A 27260-nucleotide genomic window follows, 5' to 3' on the forward strand; every position below is an offset into this window, starting at 1 on the left:
CTCTGAGCTCCTCCAGCCAGAGACTGGGCGGCGGCCATCTTCGTTCCCATCCTCCAAAGCGGTACGGAAAGCGCGCAGGGAACAAAAGCTCCGAGCGCGAACCCGAGCAGGTGACTTAGCCCGCGTCCTGGCAAGGGCGGTGCAGTTCCACCTCTGGGCAAAGACATTTGAGAATCACCGCAACAGGCCCCTCCCACAGGACATCGGCAAGACCATCCAGCCAAGACCAAGCTCACTAATCAAGGAGAACTGCAGAACTCAAGAGCTAAGGGAAAGCAACACATAGAATTCATGACTTTTTCCCTATGATCCTTTAGACTTGCAAAGTTAAATTTTTTAAATTTTATTTTCTTCAACTTTTCTTCTTTCCTCTTTTAACATTTTTAAACTATTTTATCTAATCAATACCTTTTTAAAAATCTTTTTAAATTTTCATTGTTATAGTCATATTTTATCCCTTCATTGTATTTCACCTTATTTTTGGTATACATATAGATTTATTTTTCTTTAAAATATTGGAATATAATTTCTTCTAATACATCAAAATATACCTTAAATGTAGCATATGGCTTTGTTCTAGTCTCCAGCCTGATCACATTTTTGTTTCTTTTTCCAACCAATTTATCTTATCAATTCCTTTTTTTAGAATATTTTTTAGTTCACATGTTTAGTCACATTCCATCCCTTCAACATGATTACCCTTATTTTTGTATATATATATAAGATTTTCTTTCTTTAAAATTTTGGGAGGTAGTTTCTTCTAAGAGACCAGAATATATCCAAACTCAAGTAGGTGGCTCTCTTCTATTCGCTAGTCTAAAAAAAAATATGTATATATACATACATACATATATATATATACACAACACACACATATATACATATATATATATATATATATATAGTTTTTAATTTTTTTCATTTTTCCCCCTTTCTTCTCCCCCTTGCTTTGGGTCTTTTCTGATTTGGTTAATGTATATTTTTCTGGGGTCTATGACCTTCTTAGTATTTTATTCTCTCGTTCATATATTCTTACCTGGATAAAATTAAAGGGAGGAAAAACCACACAAAACCAAACCAAAACAAAACAAAAAAACAAGAGGCAGTACCGATGGCTAGGGACCTAATCAATACAGACATTAGTAATATGTCAGATCTAGAGTTCAGAATGATGATTATCAAGGTGCTAGCTGGGCTTGAAAAAGGCATGGAGGATATTAGAAAAACCTTGTGTGGAGAAATAAAATCCCTTTCTGGATAAATAAAAGAACTAAAATCTAACCAAGTTGAAATCAAAAAAGATATTAATGAGGTGCAATCAAAAATGGAGGCTCTTACTGCTAGGAAAAATGAGGCAGAAGAGAGAATTAGTGATATAGAAGATCAAATGATGGGGAATGTAGAAGCTGAGCAAAAGAGAGACAAACAACTACTGGACCACGAGGGGAGAATTCAAGAGATAAGTGATACCATAAGATGAAACAATATTAGAATAATTGGGATCCCAGAAGAAGAAGAAGAAAAAGAGAGGGGTAGAAGGTATATTGGAGAAAATTATAGTAGAGTATTTCCCTAATATGGCAAAGGGAATAGGCCTCAAAATCCAGGAGGCATAGAGAACCCCCTTCAAAGTCAATAAAAATATGTCCACACCCCATCATCTACTAGTAAAATTTACAAGTGTCCATAACAAAGAGAAAATCCTGAAAGCAGCTTGGGACAAGAAGTCTGTAACATACAATGGTAGAAATACTAGATTGGCAGCAGACTTACGCAAAGAGACCTGGTAGGCCAGAAAGGACTGGCATGATATAGTCAGAGCACTAAATGAGAAAAGTATGCAGCCAAGAATACTATATCCAGTTAGGCTGTCATTGAAAGTAGAAGGAGAGATAAAAGGCTTCCAAGGCAAACAAAAACTAAAAGAATTTGCAAACACCAAACAGCCCTACAGGAAATATTGAAAGGGGTCCTGTAAGCAAAGAGAAAGCCTAAAAGTAATAGACCAGAAAGGAACAGAGACAATATACAGTAACAGTCACCTTACAGGCAATACAATGGCACTAAATTCTTATCTTTCAATAGTTACCCTGAATGTAAATGGGCTAGATGCCCCAAACAAAAGACACAGGGTAGAAGGACAGATAAAAAACAAGATCCATCAATATGCTGTCTATAAGAAACTCATAGACCCAAAGACACCTCCAGATTTTAAGTGAGGGGTAGAAAACAATTTATCATGCTAACAGACATCAAAAGAAAGCTGGGGTGGCAATCCTTATATAAGAAAAATTAGATTTGAAGCCAAAGACTATAAGAGATGAGGAAGGACACTATATCGTACTTAAAGGGTCTGTCCCACAAGAAGATCTAACCATTTTAAATATCTATGTGCCTAACATGGGAGTAGCCAACTATATAAACCAATTAATAACAAAATCAAAGAAACACATCGATAATTATACAATAATAGTAGGGGACTTTAACACCCCCCCCTCACTGAAATGGAAAGATCATCTAAGCAAAAGATTAATAAGGAAATAAATGCTTTAAATGACACACTGGAGGAGATGGACATTACAGATATATTCAGAACATTTCATCCCAAAGCAACAGAATACAGATTCTTCTCTAGTGCACATGGAACATTCTCCAGAATAGCTCACATCCTGGGTCACAAATCAGGTCTTAATTGGAACCAAAAGATTGGGATCATTCCCTGCATATTTTCAGACCATAATGTTCTGAAACTAGAATTCAATCACAAGTGTAAACTTGGAAAGAACCCAAATACATGGAGGCTAAAGAGCATCCTACTAAAGAATGAATGGGTCAACCAGAAAATTAAAGCAGAATTGAGAAAATTCATGGAAACAAATGATAATGAAAACACAACTGTTCAAAATCTGTGGGACACAGCAAATGCAGTCCTGAGAGGAAAATATATAGCAATACAAGCCTTTCTTAAGAAACAAGAAATGTCTCAAATATACAACCTAACCCTGCACCTAAAGGAGCTGGAGAAAGAAAAACAAAGAAAGCCTAAACCCACCAGGAGAAGAGAAATAATAAAGATCAGAGCAGAAATCAATGAAATAAAAACAAAAAGAACAGTAGATCAAATCAACAAAATTAGGACCTGGTTCCTTGAAATAATTATAAGATTGATAAGTCCCTGGCCAAATTTACCTAAAAGAAAAGAGGAAGGACCCAAATAAATACAATCATGAGTGATAGAGGAGAGATCACAACCAACACCAAAAAATTATAGGAACATATTATGAGCAACAATATGCCAAAAAAATTGACAATCTGGAAGAAATGGATGCATTCCTAGAGACATATAAACTACCAAAACTGAACCAGAAAGAAATGGAAAACCTGAACAGACCCATAACCAGTAAGGAGATTGAAGGAGTCATCAAAAATCTCCCAACAAACAAGAGCCCAGGGCTAGACGGTTTCCCAGGGGAATTCTACCAAACATTTAAAGAAGAATTAATACCTGTTCTCCTGAAACTGTTCCAAAAAATAGAAATGGAAGGAAAACTTCCAACCTCATTTTATGAGGCCAGCTTGACCTTGATCCCAAAACCAGACAAAGACCCATCCAAAAAGGAGAATTATAGACCAATATCTTTGATGGACACGGATGCAAAAATTCTCACCAAAATACTAGCCAGTAGGATCCAACAGTACATTAAAAGGATTATTTACCATGCCCAAGTGGGATTTTTTTCCTGGGCTGCAAGTTTGGTTCAACATCTGCAAATCCATCAATGTGATACAATACATTAATAAAAGAAAGAACAAGAACAATATGATACTCTAATAGCTGCTGGAAAAGCATTTGACAAAGTACATCATCCTTTCGTGATCAAAATTCTTCAAGTATAGGGACAGAGGGTACATACCTCAATATTATCAAAGCCATCTATGAAAAACTCACAGTAAATATCATTCTCAATGGGGAAAAACTGACAGCTTCTCCCCCTAAGGTCAGGAACATGGCAGGGATGTTCACTATCACCACTGGTATTCAGCATAGTACTAGAAGTCCCAGCCTCTGAAATCAGACAACCAAAAGAAATTAAAGCATCTGGATCAGCAAAGCAGAAGTCAAACTCTCATTCTTTGCAGATGATACGACACTTTATGTGGAAAACCCAAAAGACTCCACTCCAAAACTGCTAGAACTCATACAGGAATTCAGTAAAGTGTCAGGATATAAAATCAATGCATGGAAATCAGTTGCATTTCTATACATTAACAGCAAGACAGAAGAAAGAGAAATTAAGGAGTTGATCCCATTTACAATGGCACCCAAAACCATAAGATACCTAGGAATAAACCTAAGAGGCAAAGAATCTGTACTCAGAAAACTATAAAGTGCTCATGAAAGAAATTGAGGAAGACACAAAGAAATGGAAAAACATTCCATGCTCATGAATTGGAAGAACGAGTATTGGGAAAATGTCTATGCTACGTAAAGCAAGCTACACATTTAATGCAATCCCTATCAAAATGCCATCAATTTTTTTTCAAAGAAATGGAAAAAATAATCCTAAAATTTATATGGAACCATAAAAGACTCCAAATAACCAGAGGAATGTTGAAAGAGAGGGCCAAAGTTGGTGGGATCACAATTCCAGACTTCAAGCTCTATTACAAAGTTGTAATCACCAAGACAGTATGGTACTGGCACAAAAACAGACACTTAGGTCAATGGAACAGAATAGAGAGCCCAGAAATAGACAATCTATGGTCAGCTAATCTTTGACAAAGCAGGAAAAAATGTCCAATGGAAAAAAGACAGTCTCTTCTAACAAATGGTGTTGGGAAAATTGGACAGCCACATGCAGAAGAATGAAACTGGACCATTTCCTTACACCACACACAAAAATAGACTCAAAATGGATGAAACACCTCAATGTGAGACAGGAATCTATCAAAATCCTTGAGGAGAACACAGGCAGAAACCTCTTCGACCTCAGCCACAGCAACTTCTTCCTAGAAACATCACCAAAGGCAAGGGAAGAAAGGGCAAAAATGAACTATGGGGACTTCATCAAGATCAAAAGCTTTTGCACAGCAAAGGAAACAGTCAACAAAACCAAAAGACAACTGACAGAACGGGAAAAGATATTCACAAATGGCATATCAGATAAAGGGCTAGTATCCAAAATCTATAAAGAACTTACCAAACTCAACACCCAAAGAACAAATAATCCAATCAAGAAATGTGCAGGAGACATGAACGGACATTTCTGCAAAGAAGACATCCAGATGGCCAACAGACACATGAATAAGTGCTCCACATCACTCAGCATCAAGGAAATACAAATCAAAACCACAATGAGATGCCACCTCACAGCAGTCAGAATGGCTAAAATTAACAAGTTAGGAAAGGACAGATGTTGGCGAGGATGTGGAGAAAGGGGAACTCTCCTACACTGTTGGTGGGAATGTAAGCTGGAGCAGCTGCTCTGGAAAATAGCATGGAGGTTCCTCAAAAAGTTGAAAATAGAGCTACCCTATGACCCAGCAATAACACTCCTGGGTATTTATCCTAAAGATACAAATGTAGTGATCTGAAGGGGCACACGCACCCAAGTGTTTAAAACTGCAATGTCCACAATAGCCAAACTATGGAAAGAACCTAGATGTTCAAGAGATGAATGGATAAAGAAGATGTGGTACATACATACAATGGAATACTATGCATCCATCAAAAAATGAAACCTTGCCATTTGCAATGATGTGGATGAAACTAGAGGGTATTATGCTGAGTGAAATAAGTCAATTAGAGAAAGACATTTACCATCTGATCTCTCTGATATGTGGAATTTGAGAGGCAGTGCAGGGTTTTGTGGGGGTAGGGAAGGAAAAAATGAAACAAGATGGGATCAGGAGGGAGACAAACCATAAGAGACTCTTAATCTCACAAAACAAACTGAGGCAGTCGGGGGTAGGGATAAGGTGGTTGGGTTATGGACATTGGGAGGGTATGTGCTATGGTGACTGCTGTGAAATGTGTAAGCCTGATGATTCACAGACCTGCACCCCTGTGGCAAATAATACATTATATGTTAATAAAAATAATGTTAAAATAAAAAAGAATCTGAAAGGACTATGAGCTGGTAGAACCCTTTGAAGAAATCAAGAGACTTTATTGTGTTCATATTTCTTTTTCACATTTGGAAATATGTCTTAAAAATCATCATGGGGGCGCCTGGGTGGCTCAGCAGGTTAAGAATCTGCCTTCAGCTCAGGTCATGATCCCAGGATCTTGAGATTGAGTACCACATCAGGCTTCCTGCTCAGCAGAGAGCCTGCTTCTCCCTCTCTCAATCCCCTTGCTTGCCCTCTCCCTCTTTCTCTCTGTCAAGTAAATAAATAAATAAAATCTTAAAACATTAAAAGAATCATCCTAAATACAGAAAGGGCTTTATGATAAGAAGACAACAAAGTCCTTGATGTGATTTTTGTTTCTTATCAATCATTGTATACATAGCACTTAGTATAATGCTCGGTATAAATTACTTATTATATCAATCAACCGGTTAAATAGTATTAACCAAAATTCTTTATCATAACTTCAATGCACAGATCTTTAGGGAAATGGTTAATTTTCATTTATATGCTTTATGATAGATTATACAGTCACTAAGATATTATAAAGGATTTCTAATACCATGGAAATCTAAGTATGATATTAAGAGAAACTCAGAAGTTTGCATACAAAGCACAAATGTATCTATTTAATAAAAAACATACTACAGAAGGATACTCCAAAATGACGGCATAGGAGAGTACCTATTTTTTTTTTACTTTCTCCCACTTCTTTATAACTACCAAAATGTAGTAACACATTGGCCTGTGACTACCTTAATATTATGGAAGGACAGGCACCTAAAAATATGCAATTTCAACTTTTTGTTCATGATAGCTTCGATTCTATCATTTTATAATTCCAAGAACCATTAAACTATTGGTGGTTTTCGGAAATCTCACTGTTTTTGCTGTGAAAATTCAAAGGATCCAAATTCAGGACAAAGCTGGCAAAGTTATTAGTCACAACGTACTTATATTTTCTTTGTTACTGTTTTTTAATGGTTGTTTCGGATTCTTTCCTATGCTTGTGAAATCAAGCAGAAATAGAGAATGTTAGAGACACAGGAGAGTGTCATGTGCTTCCCTGGATGTGATCCTTTTATATCAAGAATATCAAGAATGCCCATCATCTTTATGTTCTCACCTAACTGTTCCCTTGGCACTGACCAGGAGCCCTTCTTTGTTTCCCTACTCAGATTCCTCTGTCCTTCAGTCTTCTTGCCTGTTTCCTCACCCTTGTCTTCCCTATCCAACCCCTATCACATTTCCCCTAAACACCTGATCTATGAAATGTCCATATTAAGCCTACTCAGTCTCCAACCTGAGGTCTTCTGCCATCTTGCTTTTGGAATACTCTTTCTCTGCCTAAGTTGACCTACTGAAATTTCTCCTTATTATTCAATTTTCTTTTTTTTTCCAATTTATTTATTTTCAGAAAAACAGTATTCATTATTTTTTCACCACACCCAGTGCTCCATGCAAGCCGTGCCCTCTATAATACCCACCACCTGGTACCCCAACCTCCCACCCCCCGCCACTTCAAACCCCTCAGATTGTTTTTCAGAGTCCATAGTCTTTCATGGTTCATCTCCCCTTCCAATTTACCCAAAAGCACATACCCTCCCCAATGTCCATAACCCTACCCTCCTTCTCCCAACCCCCCTCCCCCCAGCAACCCTCAGTTTGTTTTGTGAGGTTAAGAGTCACTTATGGTTTGTCTCCCTCCCTATCCCATCTTGTTTCATGGATTCTTCTCCTACCCACTTAAGCCCCCATGTTGCATCACCACTTCCTCATATTAGGGAGATCATATGATGGTTGTCTTTCTCCGCTTGACTTATTTCGCTAAGCATGATACGCTCTAGTTCCATCCATGTTGTCGCAAATGGCAAGATTTCATTTCTTTTGATGGCTGCATAGTATTCCATTGTGTATATATACCACTTCTTCTTTATCCATTCATCTGTTGATGGACATCTAGGTTCTTTCCATAGTTTGGCTATTGTGGATATTGCTGCTATAAACATTCGGGTGTATGTGCCCCTTTTGGATCACTACGTTTGTATCTTTAGGGTAAATACCCAGTAGTGCAATTGCTGGGTCATAGGGCAGTTCTACTTTCAACATTTTGAGGAACCTCCATGCTGTTTTCCAGAGTGGTTGCACCAGCTTGCATTCCCACCAACAGTGTAGGAGGGTTCCCCTTTCTCCGCATCCTCGCCAGCATCTGTCATTTCCTGACTTGTTGATTTTAGCCATTCTGACTGGTGTGAGGTGATATCTCATTGTGGTTTTGATTTGTATTTCCCTGATGCCGAGTGATATGGAGCACTTTTTCAAGTGTCTGTTGGCCATCTCAAGTAGGAATCTCTTCCCTAAAAAAGGCTTCCTTAACCCCCTCATATGGGTCAAGCACTCTTATCGTAGCTTCCCAGAGGTCCTTGATCTCCCTGTACAAAGCACTGACCACATTCACTGGTATGTGTTTGAGGGTTGTCCTATAAGAAAGTAACCCATGTGACCACAGACATTATCTGTCTGTCTTGTCCACCTTGCATGTGGTCACAACTCTTGGTGCAGAGCATGGCACATATTAATTACAGCATTTAGTAGAATTAGAAAGAATGGATGGGCAGCACACACTCGTTTAATACCACAACCATTACTGAAGATGAGTAATCTAGTCCTTTGGACTCCTAGCTCACCTCCACTCACTGTGTCACTCGGCCTTCCTTGATTCCTTTCTTAAGTTAGCTGTTTTCAACTTTTTCAAAGTACATGGAATAATATTATGCCATTTGATTTTCTCACAGATTTCTGGGAGAGATTTCCATTTGTTGTGGGGAAAAAAGAGAGGGTAGAAAGAAAAGGACAAAGGTAAAAGGAGAGAAAAATAAAATGCCCAAAGAGAGCATGTCTTTGGAAAAATCAGTATTTAACAGTCGATCATACCTCCACAGTAGAAGTTGACTATAGAAAAAAGCCCCTTAAATTAAAAAACAAAAACCAAAAACTCCTCTAATTCATGGTTTAGAATCCTTGGATCAGAAGTTCCAGAGAGGAATTTGCAAACATATTTTATTTTAAAGTCCTTTTTGTTATGATGTCAGGAAACTGTGGCCGTTTATGAACTTTTGCAGAAATTCACTAATATTCAGACACTAAAAATAAACAGACACAAAAGAAACAGAAAAACTAAAAGCTGGAGCTCATTCAGGCTCATCCCCTTGGTGCCCTTCATATGCAGGGTGATAAAATGAGAGTTTATAGATTGAGGAGTTGGCTGTCTTCAAAATTGACAAGGGATTTATGAAAAACAGCAAAAAACAACTGATATGAATAACCTCTATAATGATCCAGCATTGAATTATAACAGATGCTAACTCCCCATGAAATCAGAGACTAAAAATAGGAAAGACAAAATAACCTTGAAAGAATTTAAGGAAAACTGGTGATCTCCAGACTCCATAATTTAAAAAAAAAAGTCACTTATACTTTAATTCAATGTGAGTTTATTTACAAAAGATTTGGTTACCTCACTGAATACATCGTTTTAAAACATTATATGAGATATTTGGCTAGTTCTATCCCATAGTGTTTGTATCTTAGGGCAAAAACAAACATACAAACTGTAAGATATGATGAAACTATTTCATTTACCATTTACTCTTCAAACAACTTTAAACAAATAATGATAAATTTTACTTCAGGGATTTCTGGTGAGCAGTTAGGAGGTTGAGCTGAGAAAATCAAATGGTCTGTAATTGGGTAATGACCCTATAAGCTCTTGCTTCACTGGAAGAAGCAAAACAAGTTTCAGATCAATATTTACACACAGAAAAAAATTTCCTAAATATTTGGGGGTTTGTGCAATGGTTAATTTGACCACAAAATGCTTTTTTCATATTCTTCAATTCTAGAAGGAAAATGTATGAATCCTCAGATGCTTTTAAAGAAACATATCAAATTAAAAACAATCTTTATCTTAAAGGGCTGATTTTTATTGCATAGATTTCATGGTGTGTTCATTGTCAGTAAATTAATCCATTGAGTTCTTTTCATCATAGAGTCAGGAAGGTGGTGAGTCTAGAACTTGAGGAAGCTCTCTAAAGACAGTTTCTAGAAAGCAACAAATCATCTTAAAAGAACTGGCCAGGAAACTAGGTAGTTTGAAAACCACCAGTTTTAGCATCAAGTAAAAGCTACTTTGTGACTAAAAGAAAAGACCGTTTTCAATTTTATCGTTTTTGATAGAATTCGGACCTACCTAATAACATTTTTATAACAGACTCTATTGGTAGTCAAACTTACCTAGTCATGTCTGACCCTTTGATGACCCAGTTAACAAATATTCATAAACTACTATTATGTGTTAGGTATTTTTTTATGCTAGAAATAGAAATATAAGACATAGCTTCTGCTCTCAAGCAGTGTATACTTTGGTTGGGTAAAAGAGAAGCTAAATAAGTTCATTAGTTTTATAATATAAGCAACTATAACAATTGCAAATTTTCCTGTCACAAATAACACGAAAACTAACTGAATTAGTTTAAACAATGGAACTGATTGTATTACATAACTGTACTGCAAGGCTTCAGTGCTACAATTATTTACAATAATGAAATGAAAGACATATTCCCTTTCCTTCTCTGTGTTCCACCTTCCATGGTGTCAGTTACATCCTAAGCTGGGCTTGGTGGCAAAAGGGCTGCAGTAGCTCCAGAGGTCTCATTTGTGTAACATATCAATGAAAAAGAGAAAGAGCAATGGCTTTTACTGGCTCTCCCAGAAGAATGAGGACAGTCTTCTGAACCCGTCACTTTGCCCAGAATAATGCACTGATTGACTTCATCTTGAATTTCCTGACTTTTCTCTGTGGCAAGGAGGGTTGAAATTAGCCTAGAGAAAGGAGAACGCCACATCCTGTGTCTCACTCTGTCCCTAAATCGCATAAGGGTAAACAATGGAAAGGATCTTCAAGCAATAACCTTCACAATGTCCTCTTCTGTTTCTTCAATTCTACGCCCTCCACGCACAAATTTGTATGCATTTTTCAAAATCTCTACAATGATAGGAAAACACTCAACCCCTCCCAAAGGGTAACATGAGAAATTTTATCAGGTACATTCAGGTACATATACAAGATCTCCATGTTATCCTCTTAATTGAACTGGTTGAAACTCTGTATGGTCTATATGGTCCAGTAGTCTATTGCATATATATATTTTATCCATCCCCAATTTTCCAAATATATGATCATGGGCAAACAATAGGGTAATGTCAATGAAAATTCTCATTTGGAAAAGGAGAGAATGAGAAATAACATATAACTGTCAATATTTCACAGCACAAAATGCATGCTGCTGTCCAGAAACAACTAAGACTCCCCTTTCTTTGAAATGGAGTCAGTCCTTCGACCAGCAACAAAAGCGCTCAGGAGGCTGCCACCTGGGAAAACCTTCCTTGTCCATTGTCCCACATAACCACATCAGGGCGTAATTCCCTTTCCAAGCAATGCACCTCCTTAACGGTGCTGTGCAATGGTTTCCAGTTTTAGAAGATTGGTTAGGTGGGCATGAAGCAATCACCTGCTGCTTTCAGCCAAGTTTGAGGTTTCTTTGGTAATCAACTCACTTTAAAATGTAGTTATCTTTGGTTTAATTGCCTCTGATAAATTCCACAGCCTCGTTTTCAGAGGCACAGACTGAGTTTGGGTCCACTCCGTGAGCCCGTGCGTTTCTGTCTTCCATAATAATGCTCTGTAGTAAGAGACACCTTTGCACACCCAATTCTCCTTCAATAGACTTCAACTTCATCCTGACATTTGGCTTGGAGCAAATGGAAAAATTGCCTCTTGTGGAGAAGGGCAGGTAATGTGTCACTTACCTCCATGCTACATCCTAAGCACATCTTCAAGCTAAGACTGAGTTCCACTTTTAACAGTCAAACAATGCTTAATAAAGATACCTCAGAGATTTTGGGATTATTAGACTGGTCTTTCATGCCTGCTTTTTTTTTTTTTTTGTAAGAATCCCACCTCTCTGTCCCTTGCTTTTGCTTGGGGTAAAGTATTTGGCTTTTACAACTCTGCCAGATTTAAAATTACGAATATTTTTGGCACGGGCATTACTGTTTGCAAGCAGAGAATGCTTGTTTTAGCAGAAGTATGTGCTTTTTTTCCCCCCTCTGTGCCTTTGAATTGGCCTGTTTTAGATTAATTCTTTCTCTTTCTTTAGTCTTTTTAGTAAGAGTCAAAAGAAGTTGCCAACACTCCAAAAATTCTGTTGTTGTTGTTGTTGTTGTTGTTTCTATCAATTCTCTTAATGCTATAGCTAAAGCATGTGATCCTGGCTCTGAATCCAATGGACCAGCTCACCAATGCTTATTATTCTCCCACGCAAAATGTTCTAGAATCCCATTCCCTTCCACCTACTTTTTAAAGAAGAGAAAAATCCTCACATCATGGCGTGTTATCTGGAAGAGCTCATAACATCAATGCTCCATTTCTAATCTCACCCATAGCCATTTTACAGGATTTTCTTGGGAAAGGGATAAGGCAAAAAAAGAGAAGGTGTTTTAAAACCATAACCCTAAAAGGGCCATGTAGGATTTGTATCTAAGACAATGGATGTGTGAGAAAATGGGTAAGAGTAATTTAACACAGCCCGACTGTCCACTTTTAGTACTGATTAAGCTTTTCTAAATTGAGACAAGTGAAGGATGTAGGAAAGAATCAAAAAGTGAGCGACATTTTGACAGCCAGGTGTCCTTCTCACTAATTTGTTTAAGTTTAGGGTACCTGAAAATGGAGATCTTGTACCTAAATTTATAGGAATTCCTGGGGAAACAACAAAATCCCTGAGGTAAAAATGACTTGGAATGTGTAGGCTGATGAGCCTTGCGAAAGGTACCTCGAATTCCCAGTGCTCCAGCGGGACTGAAGCTCTAATGCTTTCAAAGTGGCATAAAATAGAGATCATGCAGGTCTTATGCCAGATGACAACGAAGAGGTCAGGAAATTCTAGCTTGCATGGATGATTACCTAAACTGGATGAATTCTCTTGGAAAGTAGATGAAATGCTGGGTTTAAAAAAACAGCTTTGTGGGAGGATGGGGTGAAGGAACAATTTTGTCTGTTTAGAGAGGAGAGGGAAGGATAATTCGACTAAGATTAAGTTTCTAATTCTATGCCTTTACACCATAAACTTAAATGGTGTAATCAAGTTAAGATTCCTAAAAGTTGAGTTGGTAGAAAAAGATCTGTACCTGCTACAAAATAATCATATGAGAACAAGGATTAGAGATGAAAGTGAAGATGTGCTTATTTGAGAGCAAATACACAATTCAGGGGGAAAAGAGTCCTTATGTTGACAAATAATAGGAATTTATGCTAGAAAGATAGGTTCTAACATGTCCAGTTTCCTAAAAATACTTTAGTTTCGATGGAGTGAATCAGGGCAGGTGTATATTCAAACTCGAGATCAGTCTGGTCACTATGTACGGGATGATACAAACATCTGTATAACAGCCTTCAGTTTGTCAGATTTTACCAACTTCATTTTTGCAATGAGAAAATATTTTTTCTTTTTCAAGATCTATTTTTATTTGAGAGAGAGAGAGAGTGCATGCATGAGTGGAGGGAGCGGCAGAGGGGAGGGAGAGAGAGAATCCCAAGCAGTCTCCCTTCTGAGCATGGAGTTCCAGACACGGCTCAATCTCACAACCCTGAGACCATGACTGAGCCAAAACCAAGCGTCAGATGCTAAACTGACTGAGCCATTCAGGCGCCCTGGGGAAAATTTATTTTCATGACACATGTAGGCAACAGATAGTACCTTTACCTTTAGTTAATGAAACTGCAGCTTGGAGAAACTTGAAAGAGAGAAGATCACTCAACCAGAATCACTTAGCTAGTGGCAAGAAGAGCTGGAAGCTGAAACACTGACTTTGGACACCAGGTAGGATAATCCTTCCGTCATAACTAAAGGCATGTCTGGTTCCCTACTCCAACATTCCTCTAACTTCAAGGTCACAGCCTAAGTCAAGTTAATGATGTTTACTTTATATTTTGGGGGCTCAGTATTTCTTCCAAAGGACATCTTGTGCATCAGGTTTTTCTCTTCTGTGCCTCAGTTTCCCATAATCAGGTTACTGACCCCTAGTGCCAGGCCAGACCTTTCTTTGATTGCTATTATTTGGACATCTCTAGTTTCCTGTTGCTTTCTATCAAGTTATTATTTTTTCTCCTATACTAAGATAGGGCAGTTGTGGATAGGTTTATTATCTGCAAAATTAGAAAAGGACAAGGCAGGGAAACATAAAGAAAATAACACAGCTTTCAACTGGCGTGGGTTTGAATCCCTTCTCTACTACTCAACAGCTGTCTTAGAAGCACACTTTATGTAGATTCCAATTGTCTTTCTCGGGAGAGCTCCTTGCTTCCCTTTCTCACCACGACTCATCCACTAGGGGCTGCTGTTATGTCTCATCCATGATAACTCTTGGAAACAAACAGAAACCATTCAAACCATGTATTCTGAGTAAAAGAAGCCCTGGAGACAGTTAATTACACTCAAGATATCAAGATATTCAGTATATCTTTTTTTATACCAAAATGTAAGTCCTTGCGGTTCCCTTTATTTCCATCTCTGTACCGCAATGTGATTTCCCTTGACGCAAATCTCTTCTACTACTTTTTATCCCAGATTCCCCTTTGCCTATTAGAACCCCAAGGAACCCCATGGTTAAAAAACAAAACAAAACTCCGTGACATCCTTACAATCATAACAGAACATGCTGTCTGCTCTTGGCACTAAATCAAACCTGGCTGACCCGAAGGATATGGTTTCCCATGTAGAGAGTGAGTGGAAATAATAAGATGAGGGAACAATATTATAGACAGATAAGATGATGTGATAGGATGAGAAGAGCAGATTGGGGGGGTGGGCTGGGAAGTTGTTAATATGCTTGTCCTTAATCTGAAAAAAGAAATTGATAACGGTCAAAAAGCTGCATGGGGCAGAGAGGGGAATGTTAAGTATACCTGTTTCTTGGCTCACCTCCTGGTGCTCAGATATGTGGCATATGGTGGAATGAGAACCAAACACTTCAATGAAATGGAAATATAAATAAATGACAGAGGTAAAATGAAAAACAATGAAAAATAAAATATAAAAATTAACAAAAAACCCTGCAACATTCCACTGCTAAGTTCTTCTCAACTTTAACTCTGTAGCAAATTTCAACACAGTGAGCACAATGTCAGGAAGCAAATAAATGAAAAACAAATAAATAACCTAAAGCAATCATTGTACCAAATATGGAAAGATCTGTGCAAACTGCTCTTATATGGTGATAATGATCTTCTTTTGGTGAGTCCTCAGCATGTGGTAACCCCAAACCAATCTTCTGGTGAACCTTAAGAGCCCTACCGAGTTTACACATGTTTAGTGCACAAACTCTTAACCCCCTGGTACTTAGCATTGTGTTCCACTCATATCCAGCATCATTAGACCTGAAAAACTACATAAATCCTACCTATCCAAGAAGCAAATAATGAAGGCAAAATGTCAGGTAAAGGGCTGTGAGTTATTATAAATTAGACGATAGGGTTATAAGGTCCCTAATCCTGGAGAAGAATGGAAGATAGATAAATATTTATCGAGAAAGGCATAACTCCAGTTTTCCATTCCTAAAGTAGGGTTTTATCTCAATCTGATTAAATATCCTTTAAAAAAATTTCCATTACAAATCCAGATAATTTGTTTAAAATACCTACATAAGACCTGGCATACTGAAAGGACCCAATGCTCATTATCTATCATATTGGTGTTGGTGCCAGTAATGGGATATTTACTTTCAGTTAATTAGAAAAATGGTCATCAAAAGCAATATGATTTGAGGATTTGAATAGCTATTAGAAACAACATAAAAATCCAAGAGCTATTTTGAGAAGATTAGCTGCAAGTTAGGCTGAGTAGGCATGAGGTTTGGGCTTTAATCCTTCCTTGAGCTCTACACTGGAGAATGATTCATGGGGAACCCAGCATTCTTTAAGGGCCACTGCAAGAGTGAACAGCTTGTATAATATACCATAATTGTATAATATACCATCAAGTATATATATGAAAGTTAACATTTCTCCAAAGACTTGTATATTTAGGTTGCTTAAGTTATAAGAAACAATTTTGTGCAATATTGTTTAACTGGTTGATTTAATAAATAATTTATGTTAAACATTGTACAAAAGTCCTGTGTACATACGAAGACTAATAAGAAACAAAAATTGATTTCAAAGAGTTTGCTGTTTTCATTGTTGTAAAGCCTTTTCCATATTTAGGATGATTTCCTTAGGATGGATTTCTAAACGTGCAAAAAATAAGTATGGATGCAGTAAAGGTTGATGATCTCTTAAAAGAGCCTACCAATTCACAATTGGTTCAGTACTATGTGATAGAAATCTATTTTTATGTCACTTAATCCAGACTCTTCATTCAATTAACATTTAGCGAACATTTAGTCCATACTCTATGCTCTAGGTTTTGTATCATAAAACAAGAATCTAAAAATTAATAAAGCACCATCTTGTCTAATCTAGTGGGGAAACATTATAGCAGGGAAGCTATTGCTTAATGCCGCAGGGGAGCTGTTCTGTGCCACGGGAACAAGAACAGGAGGTCATGAATTCTGTCTGACAGGTCACAGTTCATAAAGCCTATGGTATTTAAATTTGGGTCTTCAGGGATGAGAAGGGGTTTTAGAGTTGGCATGAGGAAAGAAATTTCATGAAAGGGTAGATAAAATGTGTGAAGTCCACATAGTGAAAGTTTATGGCATCTTTAAGAGAACTGGGAGTTGTCTCTTTTGGCCAGAGTTCTAGAGGAGGCAAGAGCAAGAAGATAACAATGGAAGTAAAAAGTGTGTAGGGCCACATCAGGGTGGAGCATATAAATACACTAGGGTAGTTGGACTTACAAAGAATTTTAAGAAAGTGACCTGATATAATCAGATGTGTACTTTGTAGATAATTTTACCTTTGGAGAATGGACTAGAAAGGTAGAAGGTAGCAGAAGCCAAGTATAAGGGCCAAATATGAGGCATGAGGATGGGCACCACTAGAAATTATCAGAGAATTTGGATCTACTGAGCCTGAAATAATTTCGGATGTAAATCATTAGACTTGGTGAACAGGTGAATGTCTTGCCTAAAAAAGGAGCCACAGCCACTGTCTCTTTTACTTCGAATCCCAAGTGCATATAGTTTTGCCAATAATCTTGTTAGGAAATTTACATCAGCAAAAACGGTTTTCCTCAAGAGGGAAATAAGGAATGGTGACTTCAGCTTTAGATCTGCTGGCTTTGAGATGCTAGCAGACATTCCATGGGGAGAATTTAAAAGAAAATAATGGTTCTAGAAGATACAAGAGAAAGGATGGAACCTAAGATACACTGGTGATTGGTGTTGAGGTGATAGTTGAAGTTGCCATTGGTGTTGAGGTGATAGTTGAAGTTGCTGGAATAAATGGGACCATTTGGTGAAAGCATGTAGTGTTAGAAAAGAAGACTAAAGTCAGAATCTTGAAAACTTCTCATCTTTAAGGGGCTGAATGGAAGAAAGGAGGCTTTATGCTTTTATGTAGTTTGTGGGGAAAATCCTACCATAGCCTCAGAGTTGTCCACATCTCCTCATAGGATGGAAACTTCCAATATGGCTCTGAGACAGTTTTCAATAATAGTTGTATAAAACAAATTTAGAACTTTTTTTTAGTGTGACAAAACCTGAATTCTGGATGTAACAGGGAAATTCCTGTGATTGACATGATTTGGAAGGTCTCCTTGTCAAGGGTAAGAGGTACATGAAGTTAACTGGTTGAGTGGATAAATTAATTCTTTCAGGGGCACCTGTCCATGATGAAACTCCAAAGCACAATGCCAGCACAGTCTCTGATAGGACCTCATTAGACACCAGGCCCGTAAGACAAGATGCTGGTCAGGAAGGATTTGGAGGAAGCTCAGCTCTAGAACGTTTAGCTTTGCTGTGTGATGAAGAGTCTCATTGAATCTGTGTCCTTTTCAGACTAGTTGGAGGGCATCCTAAACCCTAAAGACTAATGGCTATGGAGAGTGCCTTGCCAGGCTTCTCTGTCATATTCCCAATTTCTTCATGAGCCTATGTTGATACTGACTCCTTGGGATGGCATCGTCCTTTCACTTACCGAGTAGAGGAAGGGTAGGAGACAGGGATACAGACTAGAACTAGTTTAAATAAAACTCCACGCCCGTATATCATACCCTCATTACTCTTCGGCCCATTCAGGAGCTGAATTCTCCCCACCTGAAAAATCAGACAGCACTCAGAGACCGAAGAGTCAACCTGGAGACAGCAGAAAAGACCTTAGAATCCAAGGACTCCCATATCCAAAACCATTTTTGATTTCAGCTGTGAGGTAAGGGGAAACAACGGCATACGATAGTTTTTAAGTTGACTTAATATGGCTACAAATTCTTCTTCACTACTTCTTTCATTAAGACGGAGAGTTTAATTCCCTTCCCCTGGGATCTATCCTGGCTTTAGTCACTTGTTCGACCAACAGAACGCAGTGGATGTCAAACCAGATCCTGAGATGACCTGTGGCCTCTTCGCAGGATGTTTGAAACACTCATTCTGCAATCTGCCTGCCATGCTGTGAGAAAGCTGACGGGAGGACTCCACGGGAAAGCAATGATGCCTTTGCAAGCGGTCCTGGCTGAGGACCCAACCAGCAGCCTGCACCAACTTGACGGCCATGTGGCAAAGCTACCTTGGAAGGGGATCCCTCCTGCCCAGAAGCCTCTTCAGGTAATGCTGTGTGGAACAAAGACATACGGTCAGCCCAGGAGTCCTGCCCCAAATGCACATTCCTGAGCAAAACAAATCATATTTCTTGATTTGGGTTCCTGAACTTGGTGATGGTTTGTTATACAGCAGAATATAATCAAAACATTTGGTCAAAATACTTCCAATTGCACAATGATCCCTCTACATGATTAAAACTTCCCCAGAGGCTTTTATTAATTCATGAGAGATTTCTCTAAAGCTTAAGAAATAAGACTCCAACAGCAACAACAGAACTTTCCCCGAGATGAACATGCGCTGTCTAGCAGTACTGTGGCAACCCAACGGCAAAGACGTGAGGATGAAATACACTCTAACACTCCTTCCAGATAAGTTTCTGGTTGATTTCTCCGAGTACGTGTGTTGATGGACAACAAACTGAGGGAAGTACTAGGGATAACTGCTGTCTGATCCTCTTGTAAGAAAGGGCAGGAGGAAGAGTGATGCCCGGGAAGAAAACCTGTTAAGTGGTCAAAGAAAAACATACCTACAAGTGAAATCTCGCTGCGGAATCATTTCCCCAGCTCGTCTGCAAGGGATACTTACAGGGAAATGTTTTATCCTAAGTACTCAAAGGTCATAGGCATTCCTAATAAAGTCAGATAAAAGAAAGCATTTTGTTTTCTACATAACTAAAGTGAAGCTGTTTCCAGAATATAAATGAGACGAAGACACACCAAGAATGTAATTTGCAGATATTTGAAAGAATGATTTAATTGTCCTGGCAAAGTTACTCATTACGTTTTGGGGCTTGACATCATTACAGTTCCCTGTTTACTGTATGATGCTTGAAATTACATGCTAACAAAAATTATTTTAGAAACAGAAATGCTCCATAAAAAATAAATGAATATAATTTGGAGCACATTAAAAGATATTGGAAAAGATCCTAGAGCAAACTCAAGAGTTTATCATATGAAAACATTATTCTCGATTTAGGGCATGCTGTTGTAAGAATCAAGTCTTAAGAAACAAGAGAGCGCAAAAGGGCCTTAATGGTTTCTTCTAATAATTAATAAAGAAATACCTCTAAGATAACCAATCTAGCACATAGAGCCTGAAGCCTGTTAAAGACACATGATCCGCAGCAGAACAGAGGTATCTGCAATACATTTTCATTCAAAGGCAGGTACCCTGTGAGCATTTGGTAAACATTAATTAGATTTAAATACATGCTTCTAATACCGACACGGACAGTTTCTCATCAGTGGAATCGTTTGAGAAACCTCACAGCGTAGAGTCCTCATAGGAAATTCCCATAGCACAGAGCAGATAAGAACGTGTCTATTTATGGTATAGGATTGTGGAAAAGAGTAACATGTCAGATTGGCACTATTTTGAGCACCAACTAGGATTAGTATAGACAGCTGGGGACTGTGTGATTTGGAATACACACATACACACAATTCCTAATTTGAAAATATAAAATATATATGTATGTTCTGAGAAAATTTAAAAGCCCCAGAGTAAAATTTAAGGTGCCACATAATATATGTGTAATGTATTATATATGCAGTATATATATTATATATTAGGCATTATATATTATATATACATTATAAATATTATAAAAATTTATTATAAAATATTATGAAATTTAAGGTGCCACATTATATATATAATGTATAATATATGCATTATATATTATGCATTATATATAATAATGTATAATAGATGTATAATATATGCATTATATATTATGCATCTATTATACATTACATATATTATAATGCATTCTAATATATATATATATATAAAATGTAGTCCCTAGCAATTAACAAAAATATTTTCAACTCCCATAAACATTTCACCAACTCCATCTTTGTATTGGTCCTACCCAAATTTCCTAAGCCCCTAATCTGTTCAAGATGATCTCAAATTGGGCATTTCTCTGAACACATGCATCTATCTGCCTGGATTAAATTCTTAAATACTTACGAAAGTCACTGCAATTTATAATATAAATAAGGTACAGAAGTTATCAAGTTGTTCTAAGACTTTCCATCTGATTTCCTTTATCTTTACTTTGCCTGGAGGTTTCTGGCTCCTGTCTGATCTTTCTGAAGCCCTGACCGTATGGTCATTTGCTAATGTGGTTGATGTAATTTACATCCTCTTCAAAAATGACAAAATTCTGAATGAAGCTTGATGCATGTTTATTGAAAACAAAAAACAACAAAAGTTTATCACACTACTTACAGCCATCCAAGCAACATTTTCTAGCCATTATGAAACATAATAAAACAAAATTCCTAGATTGTCTTTGATTTTTATGTTTCCTCTGAAAACCTAATTTTACAAATATCCTTGGCCCTGCTAATATACTAAGGACAATTCATATCAGAGAATAGGTACAGTAAACTCTGAGCTGAGAGCCAGAATTAAAAGGGACCATTTATCACGAAGAACAAAATGCATCTAACACATCAGTGTGAGAGAGTAGGGGGAAACTTTCATCAGAAAAAAAGCAGAGTGAGAGAGAATAGAAGGGAAGTTCCTGGGGTCAGAAAAACAGATATGGATAAATGTAGAAATGAAAAATATTGTCAGGTTGGGGCACCTGGGTGGCTCAGTCAGTTAAGCGACTGCCTTTGGCTCCGGTCATGATCCTGGAGTCCTGGGATCGAGTCCTGCATCAGGCTTCCTGGTCAGCAGAGTCTGCTTCTCCCTCTGACCCTCCCTTCTCAGGCCCTCTCTTTCTCTCAAATAAATAAATGAAATCTTTTTAAAAAGGAAAAATATTGTCAGGAAAGATATCTATGTTGTCACTTTTGGAAAATAAAGTGGGGAAAGGAACTAATGGCTTCTATGCCTTTGGGTACCTCCAGTGTTAGATGCTTCATGTAGATGATTCCATCTTATCCAGAGTCTCAAAAACCTGTAGATACATTATATACATTTTTGAAATAAGCAAATCAAGACTTAAGTATAGCCAACAACCTGCTAGTAAGTGACAGGGTCAGTGTCGGGGTTTTGGTCCCCCCACACCATGTTACCACATTTCCTACAAAAAAAAGTGTGATGGTAGAAATGGGGCGAGTGGGGATATACTTACTTCAATCTGATTGCTACAAAATGAAAACATTTTGGATGCTTTCAACTTGTAAAGATACCCTTATCTTATTAATTTCTAATATATGTAATTTCTAATGTAGATATCAATATAAATATATATTACACAGATATTTCTCAGTATCTTTTTCCTAATTATAACTCAAGGTTTTTATTGGTTTATATTTATTTTTAATTTTTTATTATTATGTTTTAAATGTTCACTATGTCTAGAAACAGTAAACATTTGAATCAGTGTCTGGTTCAAACAGCTTATTTTATTTTATTTTAAAGATTTTATTTATTTATTTATTTATTTGACAGAGAGATAAAGAGTACAAGTAGGCAGAGCACAGGCAGAGGGAGAGGGTGAAGCAGACTTCCTGCCGAGCAGAGAGCCCCATGCGGGACTCGATCCCAGTGGGATTACGACCTGAGCCAAAGGCAGACATTTAACTGACTGAGCCACCCAGACGTCCCTCAAACAGCTTATTTTAAACTGAAAAATATATCATGAAGGAAAGACATATTTCAAATATATCATTTCTACTAATATTTGTTTTTAAATTTTATTTATTTTTATTTATTCATTGGAGAGAGAGACAGAGATAGAGACAGAGGGAGCACAAGCAGGGGGGGCAGCAGAAGGAGAAGCAGACTCCCTGCTGAGCAGAGTTAGGGTTAGGGTTAGGGTTAGGGTTAACCCTAACCCTAACCCTAACCCTAACCCTAACCCAATGCAGGGCTCGATCCCAGGACCCAGAGATCATGACCTGAGCCAAAGGCAGACGCTTATCCATCTGAGTCACCCAGGCACACTGTCTACTAATACTTGTTATAAAATAAACTCATCAGAATTCAATCGTTTGGGGTGGTGGGGTTATGGACATTGGTGGGAGGGGTGTGCTGTGGTGAGTGCTGTGAAGTGTGTAAACCTGGCGATTCACAGACTTGTACCCCTGGGGCTAAAAATACATTGTATGTTTATAAAAAAAATTAAAAAATTATTCAATCATTTGGTAAAGTGAAATCACTATTCTATGATGAATGAAAATGACTTAAATGAAGAAGGAAATAATATTTACCAGAAATTTCTGACATTGGTTGTTACATTATCAGTGTTCCTTTTCCTCTCTTTCTGCTATAATTTATTTGGAAGATTAGTGAGTATGTCTATAGGTATGTGTGTGTGCATATGTATTTCTTAAGAAAAATACATTATGTTAATGAGAAAATGTAGCCATAATCCCAAGCCTATTTACATCTACCAATGTATATTGAGAGTATTTTAAATACGGTGTTTAATGTTGAGATAAAATGACAAGAGTTTCCCATAGAAAATTAAGTGACAGAGTTTTAGTCTGAGTAAATAAAAATGTTGAATTAATTATGATCCTTAGCTTATACTGTGGTTGATTTAGTCTCATCTTGCCAACGGCTGTGGCAACACTATCCAATAGAAATGTAATGCAAGCCATGTATGAAACTTTAAATTCTAGTAGCTGCATTAAAAAATTTAAAAACTAGGTAAAATTAAATTAGTAACACATCTTATTTTGCCCAATATTTTCAAACTATGGTATCCTACACATAAAATAAACATTAAAAAGTTAATGAGATATTTACATACCTTCTGTGTGTTCAAAATCTGGTGGGTATTTTACACTTACAGCACATCTAATTCAAACTAGGCACATTTCAAGTGCTCAAGGGTTCACTTCAAACATGCCTCATGACTACCATGCTGGACATGTAAATCTAAAAGTGGAGCCTTTGAGTTAACGTGGGAATTGGGAGGCCAGTGCATCTTGATGCAGCAGAAAATAGAGCATAAAATCTTCACCCACTCTTACCAGTTTTATTATTCTGAGACCACACGGCCAACAAATAGCTGAGACCTGTCACTTACCACCACCAGGAATTCTGATATTTTACTCTGTATAACTCAAATGAAAAGAATTTGGGTAGGACAGAGAAAGGAAGAAAGAGAGAATGAGAGAAGGAATGAAAGAAGGAAGGGGGAGAGGGAGGGAGGCGGGAGGGAAGAAAGGAAGGAGGAAAAAAGAAAGAAAATAGAAATGGAGAGGAAGGAAGAGGAAGGAAGGAAAGAAGAGATGGAGGGAGGGAGAAAGGAAGGGCTGGAGAAGGAAGACTTAAATATATCAGTATGAGATTTTGCAGTGATACTGACAGTATAGCCCACAGAACTCTCAGAGTCGCCAAGATCCTTTTAAAGGCTCTTCAAAGCCCAAATGTTTAATAATAATAATAATAATAATTAGAGGAAGGAGAAAAGGAAGAGGATGAAGGAGGAGGAGGGAGCCAGAAGTTTTGCACTGTGTTGACACTGAGTATGAATGAAGAGTGGGTAGAACCACTGGTGCTTTAGTACAAAATAATACAGAATCCTAACTCATGATACACATCATTTTAATATTCTATCTGACAAAACAGGATTATATATAAGCACTTCTGCCTCATGTTAAAGTATGATACTTTTCTTTAGAAAGGTCCTCATGATTATTTGGATTATGAGCTGAGTTATGCACTATTTTCATGGAAAACTATTTTTGCATGAAAAAAAAAAGTGGCTGAGAGACATGCTAGTCAGAATTGGGAGGGACACGTATTTTCTTGCCAGTGATGGAAAACAATAGATAGCATATGTCAATACAGAAAACTGAGCTTTCAACTGAAAATCAGAATTTTAGAAAATTGAAAACCATCATCATGAGCTTGACAGCTTAACATTTGCAGACTTTTCTAACGTCATTTGTAATAATATTTCTAAAATGTGATTTTTAAATATTATATAAAGAAACATTCAACATTTGGAGGATCTATCTGAATAATTCATTGAACTAATATTTTCCAAATGGTCAATGAATGATATTTTTCAAAGCATTTATGGTTAAAAGACTCATCAAAGTTAAAAACAGACCAAAGGATTTTGATATTACAGGGTATATCAAGCTTACTGATTTAATTTCAGAGATCACAGTGCAACTACAATAATGTTCCATTTGTAGAGTATGATCTAGTATCCAAGAAGAATATTTATGATTATCCGGAAATGTTAAAAAATCCATCCCTTTTCTTATTAGGTATCTGTGTGAAGCCATATTTTCTTTGTATACCTCAACCAAAAAAAAAAAAAAAATTGTAACAGATTGGATCCAGAAGCACATCTGGGCATATCTGTTTTCCATTAAGCCAGACATTTGCAAAGATGTAAAACAATGCTATTTTTCTCCCCATTTTTTGTTTGTTTTGGAAAATAAAGACATTTTCACAAAATTTTCACTCATGTTAACAAGTAGTACATTTAATTTTCTTATTTTGAAATGATTTAACATATAAAATATTTTTATATTTGTCATCTTTAATTCCTAACATAATAAATATTAATAGATGCATCCCACATAAACATAAATGCTTTGGGATTCTCAGTAATTTTTTGAAGGTGTGCTGGTAACTGACACAAGACTCCTAGTGAGTGGGATGAGCACACAGTTTTCAGAATCATAGAGACATAGCTTTATATCTTGGCACAGGCCATTTACTAGACTACTGACCTTGGTCAAGTTATTAACCAGGAATTATGGCTATAAAGGGTCTAGCACGTTACCTAGTGCAGAGAAAACCACTGATAAATGTCGGCAGCTGTTGTAATTATCACATGACCCTGTCTAGATTCTCTCTCTATGACTACTGTGCTCTCTGACTTCAAGTATATATAGTTACTTGGGAATAAACTATCATTTCCCATCAAGAAAGTCATTTCTTTTGATAAAAAGTACCCAACTGCCAATGATTTTTGTCTTCTAGACTGACAGATTGCCAAGTTGCTATTCATTGTGGTGTTCAGAAATTTCAAGTTCACTTGTTAAGTAACTGTATTAACACTGGTGAAATGAACAGACTACCATGAGAGGGGGAAAAAGACCTTACAACATGTTTTAAGTCCTATAGGATTAAAAAGTATACTTGGTTTCTGCAAGTGGGTGGGCTGAACCTCACTTGGTTCTCTTTGGTGTAGCTGGAGACCTAGTCTCAGAGTTCTGATTTTTGGAGGTAGTCAACACTGAGTTTGCGAAGAGCTCTCTGGTTTTGCATCCGTTTGTCTCTCGGAGGCTCTGAGCACTTCCTCTGCGAGAGGTGGAATGACTTTGTCACAGGCTCGGGAAGGGTAGAATAGAGATACAGGGAAAGGATGGATTTATCGTGGGTGACAATTGGGAAGGAAAGAGGTGCTTTTCCCATGCAAGTGAGAGATCTTGAACGTGAATCATCGAGTTGCTGCACGGCGGAGGTTAGAAACGTACCACCTTCTGGAACTGTACATTGACGTGCTTTCTGGTTCGGGAGGGTATTTGTTCTCACCTGGCTGGGAGAACACCCCACTTCTTTTACTAGGGTTTGACTGAAGTAATTTCCCATATTTCCTCATATAATTATACTGTAGGGATGGATTAGAAGCTTCAGTGAGGATAAAGATGTACCAAACCTCCAAAGTCACAGCATGACATAGAAGTGTACAGTGGAGACTTTTTTTTTTTAAGCCTTGTATCAATTAAGCTAAGAGACTAGGAAATCACTTTCTACAATAAACAGAAACACGGATTTGGACTTCAGCTTCCATTAAGTCCTTGGCCAGGGTAAAACATTGTAAATAGAGAAACACATTTAAATGACTAACAAAGGAAATTTAGTCTTTTTTAATGCATAATATATTTCTTAGCAAACTAAAACATATTCCATAGTCACCAGAATGATAGGGTCTCTATGAATATATTGTAAATGAAGCTCAGTAGTAGATAATACGAGGCTAAAAGTAAAATAGTTAGGAGACAGGTCATGGAAAATAATTTAAATTTGTTGAATGATTCCCTCTTCAATTAGGAATGTACCGGGGAAAAAAAATATGTGGATTGTAGCATATTTTTAAATTTCCTGGAACCCAGGAATGGAAGGAAGAACTTGTTCTACTTTGAAAGTTGCTAATGTCTTTCTAAGTCTCCAGTAGAATTTAATCATTTTCATAAATATCTAGTGAGGAAACTATAAATCACTTTCAGGCTCTCCTATAGGGATGTACAAACAAGACAACAAGATTCATTTTTCAGCTTGCAACCTACGCAAGAGATAAGAACTTTGTGTTGATTATCCCGCTGTTTGCAATTTTAAAAATGAATCTCCTTAGTTACTTCCCCCTTAAGTAA

This window comes from Neovison vison, chromosome 11 (genome assembly GCF_020171115.1).
Source record: "Neovison vison isolate M4711 chromosome 11, ASM_NN_V1, whole genome shotgun sequence".
NCBI lineage: Eukaryota > Metazoa > Chordata > Mammalia > Carnivora > Mustelidae > Neogale > Neogale vison.